The sequence below is a fragment of the Lagopus muta genome, chromosome 4, assembly GCF_023343835.1.
Source record: "Lagopus muta isolate bLagMut1 chromosome 4, bLagMut1 primary, whole genome shotgun sequence".
NCBI lineage: Eukaryota > Metazoa > Chordata > Aves > Galliformes > Phasianidae > Lagopus > Lagopus muta.
In genome coordinates, this window is record NC_064436.1 from 11,062,448 (window position 1) to 11,071,194 (window position 8,747).

The 8,747-nt window shown below is 40.8% G+C and overlaps 1 long non-coding RNA gene across 1 annotated transcript; it reads right to left on the reverse strand.

Moving 5' to 3' along the window:
* Positions 1–776: 776 nt before the first annotated feature.
* On the reverse strand, positions 777–4,382 carry LOC125691595 (uncharacterized). Its single transcript, XR_007376179.1, has 3 exons — positions 4,337–4,382; positions 2,636–2,742; positions 777–919 (listed from the first exon to the last, which is right to left on the reverse strand). It is a non-coding gene; the product is annotated as an uncharacterized LOC125691595 (long non-coding RNA).
* Positions 4,383–8,747: the final 4,365 nt, after the last annotated feature.

Consider the following 8,747-nt stretch of genomic DNA (forward strand, 5'->3'; position numbering starts at 1 on the left):
TCCTTTTGGCTAGATAGGCTCAGAGTTCAACACTTAATGGGTGCGGGGGAGCGTGAAAGACCTCTTTGATAATGGGCAGGTAAGAAACAAAGAGGAAAGCAACATCAAAGATACCACAGCCTCTGACACTTCCAGAATATAATAAATACAGCAAATTCCACCATTGTTCAATTGGTGCTTGGCACATATAAAAAGCTGTCAAATCTAAATGGTGCCTCTAAATACCCACTTTGCGTATCTAAAAAAAGAGTTGAGCAGTAGTGACCTGCAATTTTCCTTACCTTTTTTTGCATGTAGACAATAACAAATGAAGCAGACTCGCACCTTTGCTGTTCACCTAAGAGTCATGATTCAATTTCAGCCAACTTAAGTCCTCACAAATTCTGCTTTCATTTTTTTCCACGTTCACTAAAATGGTACAACTTGGGAAATAGAAACCTGCTCTTGGCACATATATCTCACACATATCTATAATGTGGTCTGAAAATGGCTATTTCAGTTATTAACATCAGAAGAAAACACGGTTTTTGCTTTGTGGCTGTTTGGCTTCAGTTTAACTGTGCCAAACATAGGTAGGCTGCTCCAATAGTAATGCCTTCTGTTTATTTCTGTGGAAATTACAACAAATACAAAGAGCAAAGTAACACTGTTTGACAGAGCAGATTCTCAGCTACAATTTTATTATTATTATTATTTTTTTTTTTTTAAAAAAAAAAACATACTCACCACCAGCTATGCATTTCTTTTCAGGGGCAAACAAGAGCTTCTCTTGTAAACATCCGCACCAGCAGAGGTGACGCACAGTCAGTGTTGCCACTGCTGAAACATACCACCCATAGCCTCACCGTGCTCACATCCACTGTTTGGTCTCCAGAAACATTCAGTAAGTGCTGATGAATATCAGTGGGTGCCATTTTGTCTGCATGGAGGAATTCAGAGACACATCTTCACTTCATACCCACTTCCATGTGAGATGCCATTTTGTCAGACTGCCCTTCTGTTGCCATCTGTCACACAGCAACAGCATGCAATAGAATATTGGTGGAAAGATCCACCCTCCAACTGCCATACCACCAACATCTGCCTCTGACATTGTGAGCCAACACAGTAAAATAGAAGGCATTACTTTCAGAGAAGTCCTTGTATAAACCCACCATAGAAAGCGTAATCAAGTCTGAAACAGGATAACCCTCCTTGATTTCTGAGGATTTATCTCTATGGTGAGAGGAGTGGTGAGCTGTTCAAAGCAAAGTCTTACTCCTCAACAAGGGAAAAAAAAAACAACCAAAAACCCACCAAACAAACACCTTAGGACAAAACTGCAGTACACCAAGATGCTGTATATATATATATACATACATATATATATATATACATACATATATATATATATATAAATATAAATATATATATATATATAAAATCTTGACACGCTACTACTTATTCTCCTTTCTAAAATAAACTGTTAAGCAGGAGATTATGTTCTAGGTGCATGGCCAGTTGCAAGAGGAGAAATATTGTTGCCTGAGAGCCATAAAAGAAAGGAATTTTATGTTTTGCAGAGGTAAATGCTACTGACTTATGTAGCAGCAGAGCAGAGTTAAATGAGTCAGCATGTTGGAGGGATAGAGCTCTGCTTCATTTCTGGCCTCGGTACAAGGGAGGCAGTCCCATGGCCCACTGAGGAGCAACTCCTAATTAAAGCACTGCTGCAAAATACTACAGAATTTTTGATCATGGCAATCTATACTTCAGCATAATATAAAAATCAGTGTAGTACAGAAACTGTTAAGTAAAATGAGCAACTTAATTATAAATTCTAGTTAGAATTTTTGGTTAAAATATATGTATTTTTTAATGGTGCTCGAAAAATGGTCCTTACTGTTTGCAAGATGCCTGAATTAATTGCCTTCCCTGTGGGCAATTAAAGCAGGAAGGGCAAGGATTCAGCAAACATTGTGACTGATCTACCCTTCGCAGTCTCCGGGATGGTGACTGAGCACAAAGGCACTTGGAAAGAATTACCTAGGGGAAGTGAGCATTGCCACTGAAGGAAGGGAAGGGAGGGGATAAACATGTACATATTTATTATGCTGGTACTACTGCCTAACGACACTGCGTTCCAAAGTTTCAGTGCATGCCCTTCAGTGCCTACAGTTTCATCTACTCTCCTTAATTCAGCCAGCCACTGTAACATACTTATCAGCAGTCATTTCGAGCAATTTCAGGCAGCCCTAGTATCCTACTGTAACCAAGAGCATCACTGGACGTTGCATGCCATTATAGTTTCAGCCATGCTGTCCTGCATCCAGCTGCACTCCAAAATAATCCCAGAGACACAAGTAGCAGTAAGTTGGCAGGTGACTGTCTTAACAGTTCTAGACTACGGAAAGGTCACTTCCTGTATAGACAAAAGCACTTAGAACAGCTTTTTTTTCCCTTATATCTAGGATCAAGCACGCAAATCTGGTAATGATTTTTACAGCTTTGTTTTAGTGAACCCAAATGGATTTTTCCCCTCATTCACCTCTCTTACATGTAACAGCATCGCTGTCTCAGTATTCACACGATCAGTCACAACCCGAGAGCTGTGAATTGATGGAAATGAGTACAAAAAGCACTTGACAATACTCACGTGCCACGTGCTAGGTTGTCTCCAGTCCTGCCCTGTTCAAAGCAGCACTGGTTGCATCCAATTGACTGCCAGGCATCAGAGTCCTGTGTGTTGCAAGTGCTGCAACCCTGTTTTGCAATGCAACACTGAAGGTTAGATGGATTACTAGCAGCAAAAAGACAGCCCAAGACTGTCTAACCAATTCCTGACGAAGTCATATACCTCACATTTGATCGCTAATACTGATTCTTCTGCTAGTAATTAGAAATGCTTACAATATTGTAGCTTGCTGTGTGGGATAAGAGAATACCCTGTGAGGATGGAGAATACACAGAAGAACAAAGCACTGCAGGTGAATCAGTCATTAACCGCGTGTCTGATACAACTGCATGTTTTTCTAGAAGCAAGACCTGAAGTTTGGTTTAAGGACCTCATCTCCAAAGTGAACCTAACATAGGCAATAGTCAAATTTGACATTATCTGCAAATTCAGAAATTCTGTCAAAAAACTATATGCTTTTCTAAGGTGTCATAAATGGATAAACTGCTACAAGGTGGACAATACAAGTTTGACCAAAATTGGTACGAGCTGTATTACGACCAGCTTGTAAGCACCCCTTCTGAACTACGTTATCCATTTGTAAATGTTCGGAGGCTTCCTTCAGATGTGCCAAGACAAATTCTTGTATGTTCTTTATCCGTTTTGTTTATGGAAGGCATTTACACCACCTGTTGAAGCAGATCACACCTACTTCTGCTTTGAAAAAATAACTAAGTGCCAGTAGCAATTCAGTCAGTGTTCCTCACCAGGTCGTTACCCCTTACAAGTGCACCTTGCTTTGTCATTTCACCCACCGTCTTTCCACAGTGAAAAAGCACAGCTACTGACAACAGGTCAAGAGATGCTCTTCGTCCTGTAGCTGGAACAGGAGAGAGACCCTGAAACTATTGACGTGACTTAGGCTGATACCCAATGACACCTTTTCACTAGATACATTTTACCATCCAATTAGATGAAAACAGCATTGTATCTCAAATCCTCATCCAGTTAGTTCTCTATATCCAGAGGATTCTCTGTCCTATCTGCCTACCAGATAGGAAGGCAACAGCTTGAAGCAGAAAGCATTCCTTGCCTCACCCTTAGTTTCTTTCTTAGTATACAAACTGAAACCTCAACACAAAAAAAAAACCTGATGTCTTTCAAAATTAGACAAAGAGAGGGGTGGCGAGAGCAAATGAAAGCACATTTTACATAATGTAAATACACAATGCTTAAAAGGCCCAGTTTTAATTTACACTTCCTGATTACCGTGACCTCAGCAGTAACTTGTATTCCTCTCTTCCAATTTCAGCAGGAGTGAGAAACCTCAAAGATAAACAAGGTTTCAGAAAGCAATTCAGAATTTGGTATTCTCTCTTATACCTGTTAAGGCTTGTTCTTTTAGAAGTATGTTTTTGCACTGTAAGTGCCTGCCAAGAGCCATTTCACCCTATCACAAGGAAGGGAAGACCCAGTGGGCTACTAGTGCTCCATCTCTGAACAGTTACAGAGAAATCACTTCACACCAGATGCTTTCTGCTATGTGTGCACTGCTCACCTCAGAAAACACAATCCAGGTGTATTATCAATGAATATAAAGATGTTATAATTATGAAACAAACAATAGAGTTTGGCAAAGCAGATTATAATAACAAAAAGAAAAGAGATAAAATGTTTACTCACATCCTGGGCTCACTGCAAAGCTCCGGAGCACAAATCTCCAGAAGAGATCCTTCCCCACTGGCAGTCAGCTCTGAAATGGGTCGAGGAGACATGCAGCCAGGCTCCTCCCCTTCCAGCAGCACAGGTGAATTGCCCACACCTACGCTCCCAGGGCTGACTCAGTGCTTGCCTCAGGTGATCAAGCAGAGGTTCAGGCCGTGACTCAGCAGTTCCCACACACCAAGTGATTGTCCTTCAATTTGAATAGAAAGCTCATAGATTTCCAAAAATACGGGCTTTTTCCTCCTTGTTGTTTAAATCCTTGGTAAACCTCCTGGTCGTCTGGTTACCTTGGATGTTTGCCTGCCTCATGAGAATTCTCAACATGTATCTCCAGAAACACTTGTATCACACTAAATAAAAATATTCAGAGAGTAAACAGAAGGTCTTCCTCATCACTTCCACATTTATTTTGTTGCAGGCTATATCCGATCACAAAGTTGACACCATCACCACTTCTCAGGAACTTTTCCTATTTAGAAAAAAAAACAAAAAAAAACAGCATACAGAAATCAAGTTGCAACAGATACTGATTGCACACCGTCCTCTCTCCCTGTCAGTAATGAATCACTTCCTTAGTGCTGTGAGGAAAGGGCATGGAGTTGATGGAGGTGCTTCATTTCAAAAGAAACCAGGAGATGTGGTGTCACGCTGTACTTCCCGGAGAGAACCCAAGAAATCAAAAGATACAGGAATTTCTTTGGCTATTGGTTACTTTCATTTTTTGCCCTTGAATCTAAGACATTTTGGAAGTTAAACATAAAACACTGCAAAAATGAGAGCAAATACTCACCCTGCAGTAGAACTCAGAAATCCTGCAGAGCTGTGCACCAGGGCTTTACTTTTACCCTCAGTACACAGCGCATATAGAGAAACTCCTCCAAGCCAGTGAGGCTGCACTCATGCTCCAGAGAGTGTGTTCTCAGCTGATCCTCCTGGCCTTGATGAGTCAAACAGCAACCAGAGGAAGAGAAAACATCCACCCCAAGGTCCTGAAACCAGCCACCATTCAGTATTTCACAGAGCTTTTACTCGGTACGAACAGCCTAGCACAGACACCCAGATGGATCTGTAGATGTTGACCTGTTCCCTCTGCAGGCTGAAGTGGCTGTGATGCTCCTCACCTCTGCCACAAACCATTATATAACGAGACAACGAACTGTTGGATTTTACAGTAATTTCAAACAGGTGTGGCGGCAGCTTAATTAGAGACTAACCATGCCATGCATATACTCTGTACATCAGTTCTGCAAGCAGCCTGTTCTCATATTAGATGACATGGTGACTCTTCCATCACAGACATCACCGGGACAAAGATCAGACTATGTGTAACATCCATATTATCCACTGAGGTAAACCTCACGCAGGCAGCATTGTCCAATTTTTATTAACCACAGGCAGCACAATTCTGGTCACTGCCAAAGGCTGTTTTGTTACTATATATAATCCTGCAACTTTCATACAATTTCTGCAAAGCTGTAACCATGTGTCTAGAGGCTAAATGCTCAAGACCTGCTGGCCTTCTAAGGCCAGCATGCTGGCCCTCTAAGGCACAGCTCAGGGTATTGGCCAGCACTGTGGGCAGTGATGGCCCCCTGCTAAAGGAGATAATATCATTGAGCATCCTCTGTCCTACATGGCTGTGCTCATATTCCCAGAAACAAGGTAACTGGGTCTTTGCAAAATCCAGAAAGATTAGGAGTTAATATAATAAGCCTCTTCCCTGAAAACAAAGTGTGGCAAGTGAACGATACAGCCTGTCACCTCTCGATACCAAATGAAATCCTGCCCAGCTCAAGGAGGGATTAAAATTTGTTCCCAGCTAATTGATGCTTGGAGTCACCGCATCAGATTAATTAGTCTCAGCTCCAGTTTCTGCTCCATGTATCTGCCGCTGCAGCTTTGAGGTGCCTTTGTAGGTCAGGCAGTAACTCTCACCACATACTTGTGCATGGCCAGACACAAGGGGTGCCAAGACACCCAGAAAACCCCTGGTAGTAAACACACAGTGCTTTGGTCTGAATCTGTAAACACTGCCAAAGCCATAATAATCTCACAGGGCCAAGCCAGTGGGAGCGCACAGAGCAGGAGGCAGATGAAAAAGACAGAGATGATTATCGCTTAATATTGTGAGCTGTGGTCTGATTTTGTGGTAGACGACATTTCGGGATTATAAATGCAAAATAGCAACTTGCCATGATCAAGTATGTCCTTTATCCCAAGGTACAAGAAAAGCAACTGTAGCCCAACTTGGTGGAAGCTGCAGAAATGGAAATCAACTTAAAGGCTGGCAGGAAAAAGCAGATTATTATGATTTCTTTCCATTTAATCAGATTGTTAGCAACATAAGCTCACAGTCAAAACACATCAATAAATTTTAAATGTTTCCATTCTGCTAATTTATGCAAAGACATTTTAAAGAAGATCAAAACCCAAGACACTTCACTCTGCAGCTGTTCAGCCAGACATCGAAATGCTTTCCAAAATATGTACTCTCACTTAAAAATAATTTGCCTTCAAAATAAAAGATATAGTGAGGAAGGCAGAAGAACTACCAGCCAGAAACTTGTTTCTTTATAAAAACTGCTTTGATAAATTCTTTTTTATTAGCTTTTAGCACATGTGCCTCCTTAAAACTATCTGGAGATAAAGAAAAAAGATGCAAGTCAGGAGGACTAAAAGATATTAGAATAAAACTCCAGTTAAAGAACGACAACCAGCAGTTCTTTCTGATTTAAAGCTAGGAGCACGTTAATACTATTTTTTCCTTTGGGGAACTGTTTACTCTCAACCAAAACAACCCTGTCTCAGTTTACGAGAATTTCAGGAAGAGCTGCTATAACAAACTGCCAATTGAGATTCAGTCGGGATTTCATCCTACTCCAAAAACCAACTTCATAAAATTTTTACATTACAAAATATATCCTGTTACTGTACTTCAGGGTTTCATATTATTCCAGCTATTTCTTCCATTACTGGGCCTCAGTCCACCAATTCTGCTTCTGCAGCCTGCAAGCAACATCTCTCCCATATAGAATATAAGTGTTTCCAGACCAAAAAAAAATATGCTGTTCTTTGGCCTGTATGGAATTGGTAAAGTGCTCATTATGGCTGTTACTCATATGCGCTCCTGCTTTTCTCCTAACATGGTAAAAAGGACAACAAAGGGGCACGGTGAAAGGAACAACTGGTACCTTGTGAAGCTACCCTACCCAAAATCAGAAGACCACTCAGTTACATCCAAACCGTGTCAGAGATGGCTTTCGTATTCATGAAGGTTATGTGCATCCATAAATGTTTCCTGAGTGAATGCTGACAACTTTATCTCACCACACAATGCTAAAAGATCAGACTGTAGGGATGTATCCGTACCGCCTCTGCTGTAATCCTACAATCAAGCATCACATTAAGGTGGTCACATCACAGCAACAGCTGTAGCAACAGCAACAGCTGGGTTTGTGAACAAGGGTTAGTAGGGAGGTACGCAGTATGGTCTTTTTGTCAGAAGTGGAAGCACAAAAATGTGACTGTAAGCAACTGAAGATAAGACTGACTATAGAGGTCATGGCTAAGAATGACTCGTAATCCACAAATGATAGATTTGAAACAGTAATACTTGAAGATTTACCAGAAGCCTCACAAAAACTTTCAATTTTAGAGCTACTGTCTTTAGCATACACAAAAAGGACAAGAAGTAAAAGTCAATCTTCCACAGTACTCCCTCGTATCTTGAAATGCCTGGGTAAATTCTACAACTATTTCTGTTTCTACTTTTCTAAGAAGGCCAGGAAAGGGAGAAAAGGCTATTTGTGCAGAGGCTACATTCTCGCTCCAGTACCAGCTAATACATAATACAAAGTTTATCCTGACAAACCGTTGGAATATTGCTCTCTGAAAGCATGAAGTACTGCAGTCAAACCTGCAGCACTGATAACATTGCCGTGTGCAGTGGAACCAATTCCTAGCTGCCAGGAGCTCTTCCACGAGGTGCCCCTTCAGAGCATTTCTGAACACCTACACACACGACCAAAGACGATTACAGAGACTTGTGAAAGGCAGAAATAAAATGCCTATATAAAGAAGCATTTTCTTATTATGTATGTATTTTTCCTTCTGGGGTTTTCTCTTCCGGTTAGCTGAAATAGAAATATGGTAAACGTGGTTTCCTGATTAACTGTCTTGTGCCAGCAGGCAGATAAACTCTGCTTATTTTATCCATCTACTCAACAATTATGATCACTATGGTGACGTTCTATGTGATTTAAGGTTATTTCTTTATATTTCCTTCCACTGAATTCTTTTACTTCATATTTTGCTGATAAGACAGCAACATAGGAAATAATTTAATTAACAAACATTGTACAATTGTCAG